General features: G+C 37.5%; 1 protein-coding gene across 7 annotated transcripts in view; it reads left to right on the forward strand.

The window, feature by feature from the left end:
- Positions 1-14,325, forward strand: part of LOC143244087 (trafficking kinesin-binding protein 1-like) — a 142,765-nt gene that overhangs the window by 78,694 nt on the left and 49,746 nt on the right. The window lies entirely within an intron of this gene.

Genomic DNA, 14,325 nt, shown 5'->3' on the forward strand with positions numbered 1-14,325 from the left:
CACCAGAGCTGTCTGCGCTATCCGTCCCTAATTCAGCAGTGTAAGATTAGAGGAAAGGCAGCTAGTCATCACTACCCACCGCCAACTCTCCGGCTACTCTTTTACCAACGAATAGTAGGATTGATCGTAACATTATAACGCCCCCACGGCTGAAAAGGAGAGCATGCTTGGTGTTGACGGGGACAGCTGGGAAGGTGTATGGTACTTCGAATATAAAAAAAAAACCGTTTTATTTGGTATGAAGGCTTAAATACCGTTTGATTTATTTGATGTAATATATATTTAACAGTTCAGTGAGTTAAGTGATAATAGTTAAACTGTGTTGAAACAAGTAAGGAAGATTTATTTGTTTGTTGAATTTCGCGCAAAGCTACTTGAGGGCTATCTGCGGTGGTTGTTCCTAATTTAGTAGTGATGGGTTAGGTCAGTGTTTTCGAAACTTTAAATATCTATGCACTACTTTTGAGACTTTTGCCTTATCGGTGTATCACCAGGAGTGAGGGGTTAGTCAACGATGTCTGACTGCTATCTGAGGAAGGACAGTCACGTAATAATTCATGTAATGTCAAAAAAAAAAAAAGGAAAATAATCCACAGAAGCTTACGTAGCTGGAAATAAACAAGTTGGTTGTTCAACGCGAGGGGAGGGAGTGCTTGGGATGAGACATTAGGATAAAGCTATCTGTCTCTATGTTGGTGAGTTTAAGACGAAGATGAGCTTCCATATATCGGACTCGGGACAAAACATTCTAAAGCGTGTATCCCCGTTTATTTTCTTCCCATACTGGATACCACAGGTGGAACATGTACCACAGTTTGAGAAACACTGGACTATTTTCTTCCCATACTGGATACCACAGGTGGAACATGTACCACAGTTTGAGAAACACTGGACTATTTTCTTCCCATACTGGATACCACAGGTGGAACATGTACCACAGTTTGAGAAACACTGGACAAAAGGAAAGGCAGTTAGTCATCATCACTTACCGCAAACTACTGGGCTACTCTCTAGTAAAGAAAAGTGGAATAAACCGTTACAATGCTTTAAAAACTGAAAGAGCGAGATGTTTGGTGATGATGCATCGTAACTAGTAGACTCCGAGTGGATATTCCTTACCACCAGGACATGTAAAGAAGAAATAAGTAGAAGAATGTATTTGGTAGAGTAATACTTTTGCTTCTTCTCTTTGTCGTTATTCAGAAGATTACGAGAGATGGTTCTGAGAGAAGATCCAGGGTAACCATCTTGTCGAAGAGGAAGATGTGCAAGTTTTAATTGGTTCCGTAGACAATCATGAAGAACAAATGTTGTAGTTAGCAAGTGATTAGATTAGATTTACAGACAGAAGCTGTTGAAACGTATGTTTAGTGGCCAGTGAAGATTTCCTTACTATATATATGACTTTAGAAAACCGTTAAGGGCTCGATATGTAAGGATTTCTAGGAAGGACAAGCTAACGTGGTTGGGAGTTGTTTATAAGTATAATTATAATTAATTTTTAGGTGGTATGAGTTTAGGTATTCTTGAAATTTGAGTGCATGATCCCAAGAATGAGATATTACACAAATATTATCATTATTACTTCTATATATCAGATCGTTTTAAATTCGTTTGGACACTTATCAAACCAGAATTGCTCATGGAGACAGAGAAATGGGTAATGAAAAACATTGTGGCCAATTTGTTATTATTTAACAGCGCCATCTATCCAGTCGAAAAGGCAATCACTGAATATAAAGTGAGTATTGGTGACAGAGAGTCCAAAGAGGTCTTTAAATTTTTGGGAATTGAAACTACTTAACACATGAAAGTAATTTTTGAAAACACTAGACAGACATGTGTTGATAATTATTTAAACAGACCGTTCTACAAAAACAAGTGGAGTTCTGTCAAAGCTAACATCGAGGACTTTTTGGTTGTGAAGTGATCTAATTAATTTTTGTTTGTTTGTTTGGAAATTTCGCACAAAGCTACTCGAGGGCTATCTGTGCTAGCCGTCCCTAATTTAGCAGTGTAAGACTAGAGGGAAGGCAGCTAGTCATCACCACCCACCGCCAACTCTTGGGCTACTCTTTACCAACGAATAGTGGGATTGACCGTCACATTATACACCCCCACGGCTGGGAGGGCGAGCATGTTTAGCGCGACGCGGGCGCGAACCCGCGACCCTCGGATTACGAGTCGCACGCCTTACGCGCTAGGCCATGCCGGGCCAATCTAATTAATAGAAATAGTATGAATGTCTGTAAAGTTATTAGTGGTATGAGGTGGTAATAAGAGAACTGTATATTTAGCTAGTTGGTGGTGAACGCGACGTTGAATTGCATTCCAGATTTGGGTGTAATCTTCCAGTGGCTCAGCTGTGAATCTAGAGATTTAAAGCGTTAAAAATCGGGCACAGCGCAGATCCCCCATTGTGTATCTGTCTGCCAGAAATGAATTCACAACTTTTGTTGTTTTTTTTAAATTGGTTTTGGATATTAAAAGCGCAGATCTTTCAGAGTCCTAGTTTGTCAGAATGGATACGATCAGCAACATTCAAGTATACCCTGGATGTTATTTTATGTTTTTAAAGGAACCAAACCCATGCCATGGAACAATTTTCACACCAATATACCTTGTGAGTAAACATGAGCAGTCCACAGATTGAACAGCCGTTATTATGTTTTCATATTTGTACACAAGATAGTTTGAGCTATAGCGATGCTTGTAACATCTCTTACCTAGTATTGTTGAAAACTGTTTGTTTTGTTTTTGGAATTCCACGCAAAGCTATTCAAGGGCTATCTGCGCTAACCGTCTCTAATTTAGCAGTGTAAGACTAGAGGGAAGGCAGCTAGTCATCACCACCCACCGCCAACTCTTGGGCTACTCTTTTACCAACGAATAGTGGGAAGACCGTCACATTATAACGCCCCGACGGCTGAAAAAGCCGAGCATGTTTGGTGCGATCAGGATTCGAGCTAGCGATCCTCGGATTACAAGTCGAACGCCTTAACCCACCTTACCATGCCAGGCCTTGTTGAAAAGACAAACAAACAAACAAACAAACAAACAAAACAGTTATTCAGAACTCAGTGTTATATTTCACACTTTACGCAATTTCTAGCCGTCAGACACAAAGGGTTTAAAGCCACAGACAAACGTTGTACTTACTTGGCACCATGATCACTGAGGTAGCTTCCTCAGAGCGAGAATCATCCATTGCAATCTGAGTGGGTTGACCCATGCCAGTACCCTAAACTGGGGTAGATGGAGCATGTACGTTTTAATAAGGGTTCGAGCTGACTCCATCATAAAAATTAATTTAAAATATTTAAATAATAATAATAAAGTATTATTTTGGAATCGAAATACACACTAATATTTAAAATATTTTCCTTAATTAATCAATGACTATTACTATTATTTTTTTTTACCTAAACTAAGTATAACAATTTAACATAAACTATCCAAATACTGAAGCTACTGAGAACAATAAACATGTATGTAGTGCCATCTGTCGGCATCGATGCATACAAAATATTTAGGATCGGTGAAGATCCTGGAAAACTGCCGTAGGATTAACGCATTTAAAGCTAAAGAAATGAAAGACGTCTTTTTTCTTTCTTATAGGTTTAATCAGCTAAGATTTGTGAGATGGTTTGTCGTATACAACAGCAGTTTAAAACTTTGATTGTGTGGGTTCGGTAGCTACTCTTACCAAACATTAAACTATGATCATAGGAGTTCAGCAGTTACTCTAACCAGATTTTAAACAGTGATTATAAGGGTTTGGAAGTTATATATATATGTGATGCTTGGAAAACAAAGGATGAGTTCCGCTGAAGACTCAGCGGTAAGTGCATGGACTTTGAAAGCTAAGATCCTGCGTTCGATTTCATACAGTAAATACAGCATAGATGGTCTATTGTGTAGCTCTTTGCTAACAACAACTAAAATTAGGAACAGCTAACGCAGATAGCCTTTGTGTAACTTTTTTCTGGGACATCCGAAACAAACCAAACCACTTGAAACAGGAAGTATCTATTTTCTGATACAGTCGCGACAAACAAACAAACAAAAGTCGAAGATTGAACTGTTATTTTGTGGAACAAACGAGTTAACAAATTCTTAGCTTTTTAATGGTTTCGAATGTTGGATGATTTCCAAGGACTACTTGGAAAAAATTATACATAGTCCAGTACACTTAACGATAACAAGAACGTTGTACATAGTCCAGTACACTTAACGATAACAAGAACGTTGTACATAGTCCAGTACACTTAACGATAACAAGAACGTTGTACATAGTCCAGTACACTTAACGATAACAAGAACGTTGTATTTCTTTTTGTTTTATAGTCTGACTGTTTATGTGGTGTACTTCGTTGCATACATATATTGATACCCATATGTTAATTTATAATATAAATGCGTGGGTGTTTTCTTATAGCAAATCCACATCCGGCTATCTGCCGAGCCCACCGAGGGCAATTGAACCCCTGATTTTAGTATTGTAAATTCAAAGACATACCGCTGTACTAACGAGGGGTAGGCTATAATATAAATAGATATTATTTCATATTCATATAAAACATTTGAACTCTTAAATATTTTTTCTATGCTATAATTTAACTTACAATCTAAGCAGTAACAAACTGTTTAAAGTTGCTTTATACGTAAACTATTCAAACTGTATAAATTAACAGTAATACAGCATAACCAAACAGAAAATAGGTGTTAGGGTTCAGTTCGTCACGACTTATATGATGTCTTTTCATTTCGAAAACAGAAATTTAATTTTCCATTTATTACAGTTTAAATACTTGTATAGTGTATGTCATGAATCACAATGAATATCTATAAATTAGTTTTACTTACAACTTACCTACTGACTTTTTTATTATCCTAAAACACAAAAATTATTTACATATATACACATCAAACTGACTTACACTTTTCGTACATAGATACCTGTACTCCAATATAAATTACAATCTACTAAGTTTTGAGAGGTACTGGTTATCATATTGACTTGAGGCAATCAACTACAAGGTAATTTTCGTCCCTAAATAAAACCCCGGCATGGCCGGGTGGTTAAGGCGCTCGACTCGTAATCTGAGGGTCACGGGTTGGAATACCCGTCACACCAAACATGATCGCCATTTCAACTGTGGGGGCGTTATAATGTGCGGTCAATCCCACTGTTCGTTGGTAAAAGAGTAGCCGAAGAGTTGATAGTGGGTGGCGATTACTAGGTGCCACCTCTCTAGTCTTATACTGCTAAATTAGGTACAGTTAGCGCAGATATCCCTCGTATAGCTTTGCGCGAAATTCAAACACACCAAAAATAAAATATAAGTAGTAAGATGAGATTCACTATATCATGTCCTATATGGCCCTGTTTCTATTGCTACGTCCTAAAACATATAGTTTTGTCCCTTAATTATTAAACTCTAGAGAAACCCGTTTTGCTCCAACTGAACATAACGACACTGTTATTGTGTTTTGTCAACTATTTTCTAATCAAAAGACACATGATAGAAGAAATCCATTCAGATACTTTCCAAACTCACATTTTCCATACAAGAAGGGCCCGGCATAGCCTGGTGGGTTAAGGCGTTCGCCTCATAATCTGAGAGTCGCGGGTTCGAATCGCCGTCGCACCAAACATGCTCGCCCTTTCAGCCGTGGGAGCGTTATAATGTGACGATCAATCCCACTATTTGTTGGTACAAGAGTAGCACAAGAGTTGGCGGTGGGTGGTGATTGACGAGCTGCCTTCTCTCTAATCTTACACTGCTAAATTAGGGACGGTTAGCGCAGATAGTCCTCGTGTAGCTTTGCGCGAAATTAAAAAAAACAAAACAAACCATTATAAAAATTACGTAAAATAAATAGCAAATGCTTATCATTTTAGATTTTGTTATAACGTCCGTTAGGATGTTACAAGTATTATGACTTTTTTTGGAAAATTCACTTTGAAGTATGAAACACGAGATCGTTCAGTACACCTTTTTATAAAATAAACATACGGCATGTGTGAAGTAAATCTTAAATACGTACAAACACAAAATACGTGTGAGGAATAATATAACAAACAATAATTTCTACTTTAAGTTAAGTGCAAAGGAACAAAATAGGCCATTTGTTCCCTGTCGACCACGGGCATCAAAACTCAGATTCTAGCGTTGTTAGTCTGCAGGCATACTGCTGTGCCGCTGGGGAGCGGCGATAAACAAGAAATACAATCAGTTTGTTACTTACAGGTCCTAATGGTGTAAAGTTTAGTCACGTGGCACAAGTCTCAGATTAGTTCATGTTCATAGCGTATTCCAAGAATACTGGGCATATTGCATCAGGTTTGTTTCAGTATTCGTCACGTATACTTTGTGCACATTTAAAGTTTGTTCTATGCATGTTGCACGTGCGTTTATAGCGTATTTTATATTAGTTAGGCCCTATCGTAAAATATCGAAGTCTTGTCAATGTGATGTCTTTTATGTCAAAAACTTATACATATTATTGTCTGAATGATCTTGTGTTTGTGTTCTCACACTTAATGTTCTATAGAAAACTATTGTCATCATAATGAACGTTCTATAGAAATTGTTATATATTACCGAATGTTGTGGTAGTACATAAAATAGTGAGTGGTGTTAAGTTTTATAATGGAAACTTTGTTCTTTTAAGCATTTTGTTTAGAAAACCGTTTGACAGAATATAATATCGGGGTCACCATATTTAGTTCGAAAAAAGCTTATCACCTCAAGATTTTAATTAGTAAAGGATAAAATCAGATGTATGAGATGTGACGGATTTAATATTACTGTTTGTTTCAGTTTAATATCTATTTAGGAATGAATGTAACTTGTGCTGTTATGTGTGTATTGCGAAAGCCTCGCCTGTTCTCTAAATTTGTAGAAGATTCTCGAGCGTAAGAATCAACAACAATGTACGATATGTGTATGCAAAATATTAGTGATTATCAGCATTGTTGCCAACTGAATTTTCGAGATTCTCGTCTGATGAGTATAAAAGGTAGCCATCCAAAAACGCGGGGAGACAATTTAATATATTGTTGAACTATATTTGTAACAAATACACATTTATCGGAAAATTACCAGAACGTTTACAGATTCCGAACATTATAAACCTCGAATGTTAATATTAGATATTTCCTTCGATAAAAAATTGAGCTTACGAACCACGTCAGGCGAAACAAGAACAGAGCTAGCTAGCTTTCCTTCAAGAGAAGTGTAGCAATATCAACTCAGAATTAATTCGCTTTTGTAGGCCTAGACCGTCGATAAAATATTCAGTTGCAGACCAGATAGAAGACTAAATGTTGTATGAATTAGTAAAAATTTTGTACATAAATGATTATTTGTAATAACTGTTATTATAATTTGTATTGTTGTTTGCATGTTAAAATATATTTGTGTTAAAAATCAGTCTTGTTGACAAATATCATAAGTATGATAAACATTGATATTCAACTAACTTCTAAATTAAAAGTTCCGACTTTTCGAAATTGTAATGCGTAACGTATGTGACATAATAAGTCGGAGACTCATCCCAGACAAAATATACGTAACATAATAAATTAGGATTCCGTCCGGGATCCGGCCCAGCATGGCCAAGTGTGTTAAGGCGTTCGACTCGTAATCCGAGGGTCGCGGGTTCGCATCCCAGTCGCGCCAAACATGCTCGCCATTTCAGCTGTGGGGGCGTTATAATGTGACGGTCAATCCCACTATTTGTTGGTAAAAGAGTAGCCCAAGAGTTGGCGGTGGGTGGTGATGACGAGCTGCCTTCTCTCTAGTCTTACACTGCCAAATTAGGGACGGCTAGCGTACATAGCCCTCGAGTAGCTTTGGGCGGATATAAAAAAAAAAAACAAAAAAAACAAGCCGTCCGAGATCTGAATCAGAGACAGAATTCGAAATTAATTAATTAATTAATTCAATTTATAGTTATCAGTGCCAACAAGATTTGATCTTATCTGATTATCAAGATTTTCTTAAATCGCCCTTTTCTGAGGACTCACACCAAGAGAAAACAGGTTTCGATACCTGTGAGGAGTGAAGCACAGATAGTCCATTGTGTAGCTCCGTGCTGAGTTACAAACAAACTGTGAAAGCATTATGGGAATACACTGGTGTCTCTACTAGCCAATTAGAGTTGAGTGATAAAGACAAGTTAGAGATCCAATTAAAATTCAAACAAATCGAGATTAAACAAGCCCGCATCGAAGCTGAAAGAGAAAGTAAACGTATCGAAGCCGAAAAAGAAATTAGGTTGAAAGAAATGGAAATTAGACTCAACTATGATCGACCAATGTAAAATGACAACTTTGAATTCAATCGATATATTAAAGTAAGACTATTTAATGAAAATGAAGTTGATGAACGTCTTCAGGAAGCTGCCAAAGCCATGGAATAGCCCAACGAAAAATGTTCATTGTTATTATTACAAAGTGTTTTATTGGTAAGGCACAAAAAGCTTATGCAGTTCTCTCTCTGAAAGATTGCACTAATTATGAAAAGGCTAAAGCAACTATTCTTAAAGTATACGAATTAGTACTGAAGGCTTACCAACAAATATTTCGAGGTTATTAAAAGCAAGATAGTCAAACTTATATGGAATTCGCCCGCGATAAAGAAGTTTATTTTAATCGATGGTTAAATTATATGCATATTGGCAACAGTTTTGACAAACTAAGACACTTATGTTTAACTTGAGTACTTTAAATGATGTACAAGTGACGACCTAAAAACTTACTTGGATGAAAATAAAGTTGAAACACTACAGAAAGCAGCTTACCTTTATAGTGATTACACTTTAACACATAAAACCATTTTGCATAAAAAGAAATTCATACCAATTTGTCAAAAACCTGTATCTGTTTAATCCACTAAAGTTGAGGATTCCTTAAAAAAATTCTTATTGTTAGAAATACTCTAACAGTCAGGATAAAACTTCATCAAAATCATCAAGGCCTATCTGTCATTTGTGTAAAAAACATGATCATGTTATGTCCGATTCTTCTGTTTGAAAAAGATAAAAGAAAAGAAGGTAACATTTAGTGTGTTTGTGTCCACATATGTTTCATCAGATCACCCATTGTTGTCGATTTGACCACTGGTAAAAAGAATGATGTAGTTAGGGAGAAATTTAGACCTTTTATGATTATTGGTTCTGTGTCTTTAACAAATGGCCTGGTCAATCACATACCCATACATATTTTAAGTGATACTGTGGCGATTGAATCGCTGGTTTTAAAAGGTATAGTGCCTTTAGATTCGAGTTCTGACACTGGTCAGTCTGTTATTGCTCAGGGTATTGAGGGTGGCTTTCTTAATGTCCTTCTTCATAACTTTTACTTTACATCAGACCTAGTTTTAGGTCCAGTAGTAGTTGTGATAAGATCTGTTCTGCCAATTAAACCTTAAACAGCAGGAATGTTGTAGATAGCAGCATCAACTGATGATGGCTGCCAGTTAAGGGTGTAAAGTGTGTCATTACTGAACTGATGATGGCTGCCAGTTAAGGGTGTAAAGTGTATCATTACTGAACTGATGATGGCTGTCAGTTAAGGGTGTAAAGTGTATCATTACTGAACTGATGATGGCTGCCAGTTAAGGGTGTAAAGTGTGCCATTACTGAACTGATGATGGCTGTCAGTTAAGGTGTAAAGTGTGCCATTACTGAACTGATGATGGCTGTCAGTTAAGGGTGTAAAGTGTGTCATTACTGAACTGATGATGGCTGTCAGTTAAGGGTGTAAAGTGTATCATTACTGAACTGATGATGGCTGTCAGTTAAGGTGTAAAGTGTGCCATTACTGAACTGATGATGGCTGTCAGTTAAGGTGTAAAGTGTGCCATTACTGAACTGATGATGGCTGTCAGTTAAGGTGTAAAGTGTGCCATTATTGAACTGATGATGGCTGTCAGTTAAGGTGTAAAGTGTGCCATTACTGAACTGATGATGGCTGTCAGTTAAGGGTGTAAAGTGTATCATTACTGAACTGATGATGGCTGTCAGTTAAGGTGTAAAGTGTGCCATTACTGAACTGATGATGGCTGTCAGTTAAGGTGTAAAGTGTGCCATTACTAAACTGATGATGGCTGCCAGTTAAGGGTGTAAAGTGTATCATTACTGAACTGATGATGGCTGTCAGTTAAGGGTGTAAAGTGTGTCATTACTGAACTGATGATGGCTGCCAGTTAAGGGTGTAAAGTGTGCCATTACTGAACAGATGATGGCTGTCAGTTAAGGGTGTAAAGTGTGTCATTACTGAACTGATGATGGCTGCCAGTTAAGGGTGTAAAGTGTGTTATTACTGAACTGATGATGGCTGTCATTTAAGGGTGTAAAGTGTGTCATTACTGAACTGATGATGGCTGCCAGTTAAGGGTGTAAAGGGTGTCATTACTGAACTGATGATGGCTGCCAGTTAAGGGTGTAAAGTGTATCATTACTGAACTGATGATGGCTGCCAGTTAAGGGTGTAAAGTGTATCATTACTGAACTGATGATGGCTGTCAGTTAAGGGTGTAAAGTGTATCATTACTGAACTGATGATGGCTGTCAGTTAAGGGTGTAAAGTGTGTCATTACTGAACTGATGATGGCTGTCAGTTAAGGGTGTAAAGTGTGTCATTACTGAACTGATGATGGCTGTCAGTTAAGGGTGTAAAGTGTGTCATTACTGAACTGATGATGGCTGTCAGTTAAGGGTGTAAAGTGTATCATTACTGAACTGATGATGGCTGCCAGTTAAGGGTGTAAAGTGTGTCATTACTGAACTGATGATGGCTGTCAGTTAAGGGTGTAAAGTGTGTCATTACTGAACTGATGATGGCTGCCAGTTAAGGGTGTAAAGTGTATCATTACTGAACTGATGATGGCTGCCTGTTAAGGGTGTAAAGTGTGTCATTACTGAACTGATGATGGCTGCCAGTTAAGGGTGTAAAGTGTGTCATTACTGAACTGATGATGGCTGTCAGTTAAGGGTGTAAAGTGTGTCATTACTGAACTGATGATGGCTGTCAGTTAAGGGTGTAAAGTGTGTCATTACTGAACTGATGATGGCTGTCAGTTAAGGGTGTAAAGTGTGTCATTACTGAACTGATGATGGCTGCCAGTTAAGGGTGTAAAGTGTGTCATTACTGAACTGATGATGGCTGCCAGTTAAGGGTGTAAAGTGTATCATTACTGAACTGATGATGGCTGCCTGTTAAGAGTGTAAAGTGTGTCATTACTGAACTGATGATGGCTGTCAGTTAAGGGTGTAAAGTGTATCATTACTGAACTGATGATGGCTGCCAGTTAAGGGTGTAAAGTGTATCATTACTGGTGGGAAACGATTTGGCTGAGGGAAAGTTGTTGCCGAATCTAAGATGATTCGCGAGCTGATCTTTGTTTCACCTAACCATGATGTTGTTGTTGAGAAGAATCCAAATGTGTTTCCCTCGTGTGATGTGACTCGAGCTCAGACTTAGAAATTAAACCAAAAACAATTAATAGGCACGTGTTCAGAAGATGACATGATAAATTTGTTACATTTTTTTTTTTTATCAAACAGGGATCTTGTGAGTAAGCATCGTGTTGACAATTCTCTGGCGGGTGACAATGATGGACGTGAGGAATCTGGTGAAGTTTAGTTTGTTAGAATTAAACTGATCGCCGAACAAAAAACACAACAAAAAAATGCAGAAATCTTCACTATTTAGACATGCACTCTGGAGTCTAAACTGGAGTGTGTTCTAATTGGTTACTTTTTCAGAAATGGTGTGCTCATGATAAAATGGTGATTACCAAATGTACCAGCTTCAGAGGGCTGGGCTGTAGTTTATCAAAGTGTTGTTCCAAAAGCATATAGTTCGAAAATATTGAAATCTATCCATGAACTCCACATGGAGGGTCACATAGGTGTCAACAAGACATGTGAGAAAATTATGAATCATTTCTTTCGGCTAATAATTAGACAGCGTATTTCTCAGTTTTGTAAAAACTTGTCGTACTTGTCACTTAGTTGGAAAACCTTATCAGAAACTTTTCGTTACTCCTTTGAAATCTATTCCAACTTTCAATCGTATTGATTGTGTTATAATAAAAATGATAACACTTGTGTTTAAGCATTTTCACGTTTTATGTAATGATCATGAGGTTATTTGCGTTGGTTGTGTTATATACGGAAATGATTGTTGAAGTTTTATAATTATTTGACAGAGTTATTGTATTTAATGTCTATAAATATATACAAACTACCTTAGTTTAAGGCCTGGCATGGCCAAGCGCGTAAGGCGTGCGACTCGTAATCCGAGGGTCGCGGGTTCGCGCCCGCGTCGCGCTAAACATGCTCGCCCTCCCAGCCGTGGGGTGTATAATGTGACGGTCAATCCACTATTCGTTGGTAAAGAATAGCCCAAGAGTTGGCGGTGGGTGGTGATGACTAGCTGCCTTCCCTCTAGTCTTACACTACTAAATTAGGGACGGCTAGCACAGATAGCCCTCGAGTAGCTTTGTGCGAAATTCCAAAACAAACAAACCAAAACAAACCTTAGTTAAAAATTGGCGTTAGACTAATTTTAATTCTCTGAGGAGGAAGGTGTAACGGATGTCGTTGTTGTTTTTTGAATTTCGCACAAAGCTACTCGAGGGCTATCTGTGCTAGCCGTCCTTAATTTAGTAGTGTAAGACTATCTGTGCTAGCCGTCCCTAATTTAGTAGTGTAAGACTAGAGGGAAGGCAGCTAGTCATCACCACCCACCGCCAACTCTTGGGCTACTCTTTTACCAACGAATAGTGGGATTGACCGTCACATTATAACGCCCCCACGGCTGAAAGGGCGAGCATGTTTGGTGCGACGGGGATTCGAACCCGCGCTCCTCAGATTACGAGTCGGACGCCTTAACTTACCTGGCCATGCCGGGCCAGGATTAACTTAACTTGTTAAATGTGTATTACACAAGTCTCGCCTGTTCTTTAAATTTATAGAAGATTCTCGAGCGTAAAGATCAACAATGTGTGTATGTGTGTGTGTGTGTGTAGGTTGCCAACTAAATGTTCGAGTTTCTCACCTAATTACTATAAAAGGTAGATATGGTAAAGCACGGAGAGACAATACATAATATTGTTGACCTATAATTGTGAGAATTTTTTATTAATCGGTAAACAACCACAACGTTTATAGATTCCGAACATTATAAACCGTTCAACCTCAGAGAATTAACCTCGGATGTTAGTATTTATACGAGAATATTAGATATTTCCCTCGGTAATAATAGTGACCTTATAAATCACATGAGGCGAAACAAGAATAGAGCTAGCTAGCTTTCCTGTCAAGAAAATGTAGCAATATCGACTCAGAATTAATTCGCTCTTTGTGGGTCTGGACCGTCGATGAATTATTCAGTTTTAAACCATCAGTTCTAAATATCTGTATATATTTACACGGGTACACCCCCTCACTATTACAGTGGTATGTCTATGGACTTACAACACTAAAGTTAGGGGTTCGATTCCCCTCGGTGGGCTCAGCAGATAGCCCGATGTGGCTTTGCTATAAGAAAACACACACGCATGCGTGTGTGATCTAACTGAATACATAAAATAATCCTCTACATTGTAAGACTAACATTTCGATATTCATTTGTGTAAACCATGAAGTACAATTATCCAAACTGTATTAAATAAAATATTAATTTAATGTGTTTATAATGGAACAGAGCTGTGTAGGTTGTTATAAATTCAATAAAGCTACAGTTCTTATTTTCCACTTGGAAATTTTATCTTTATATTGATTTATATGGTCTAGACGAACATATTAAGAATCTAAGATTTTATATGCCTTACACTAAACAGTCTTTTCTGATCTACGGCGATTGTAAATTAAATTAATGTACAAATGTAGTTCGTAGGATCGATATCAGAAATCTGAAAGTTGTAAGCTAACATTAAAAAGCAATCATGTCCGTATTCGTAAGTTAAACTACTGTAGGTATAGTCGTATATGTAAACCTTAAAGTCAAACTATACTGTATTCTAATTAGTTGACGTGAACAAATCAGTATATATCTGTAGTTTGAACGTTTCACGTATAATGTTTGATGGCCGTATAGTCTGGAAGTTAAATACATGTATGGGTATCAGTATATAACATAAGCATTTATAATATCACATTTCATATAAATACATAAGTTTTTTACGTACATTGTAAGTTGAAACTAATATTGACAATTGAATTATATGAGTAAACCACAAAGTTTGTTTTATAAATAGCCAACCTGTAACATACCAGCTATTGGTCTTATGGATTAAAACACTTTAA

The sequence above is a fragment of the Tachypleus tridentatus genome, chromosome 1 (genome assembly GCF_004210375.1).
Source record: "Tachypleus tridentatus isolate NWPU-2018 chromosome 1, ASM421037v1, whole genome shotgun sequence".
Lineage (NCBI taxonomy): Eukaryota > Metazoa > Arthropoda > Merostomata > Xiphosura > Limulidae > Tachypleus > Tachypleus tridentatus.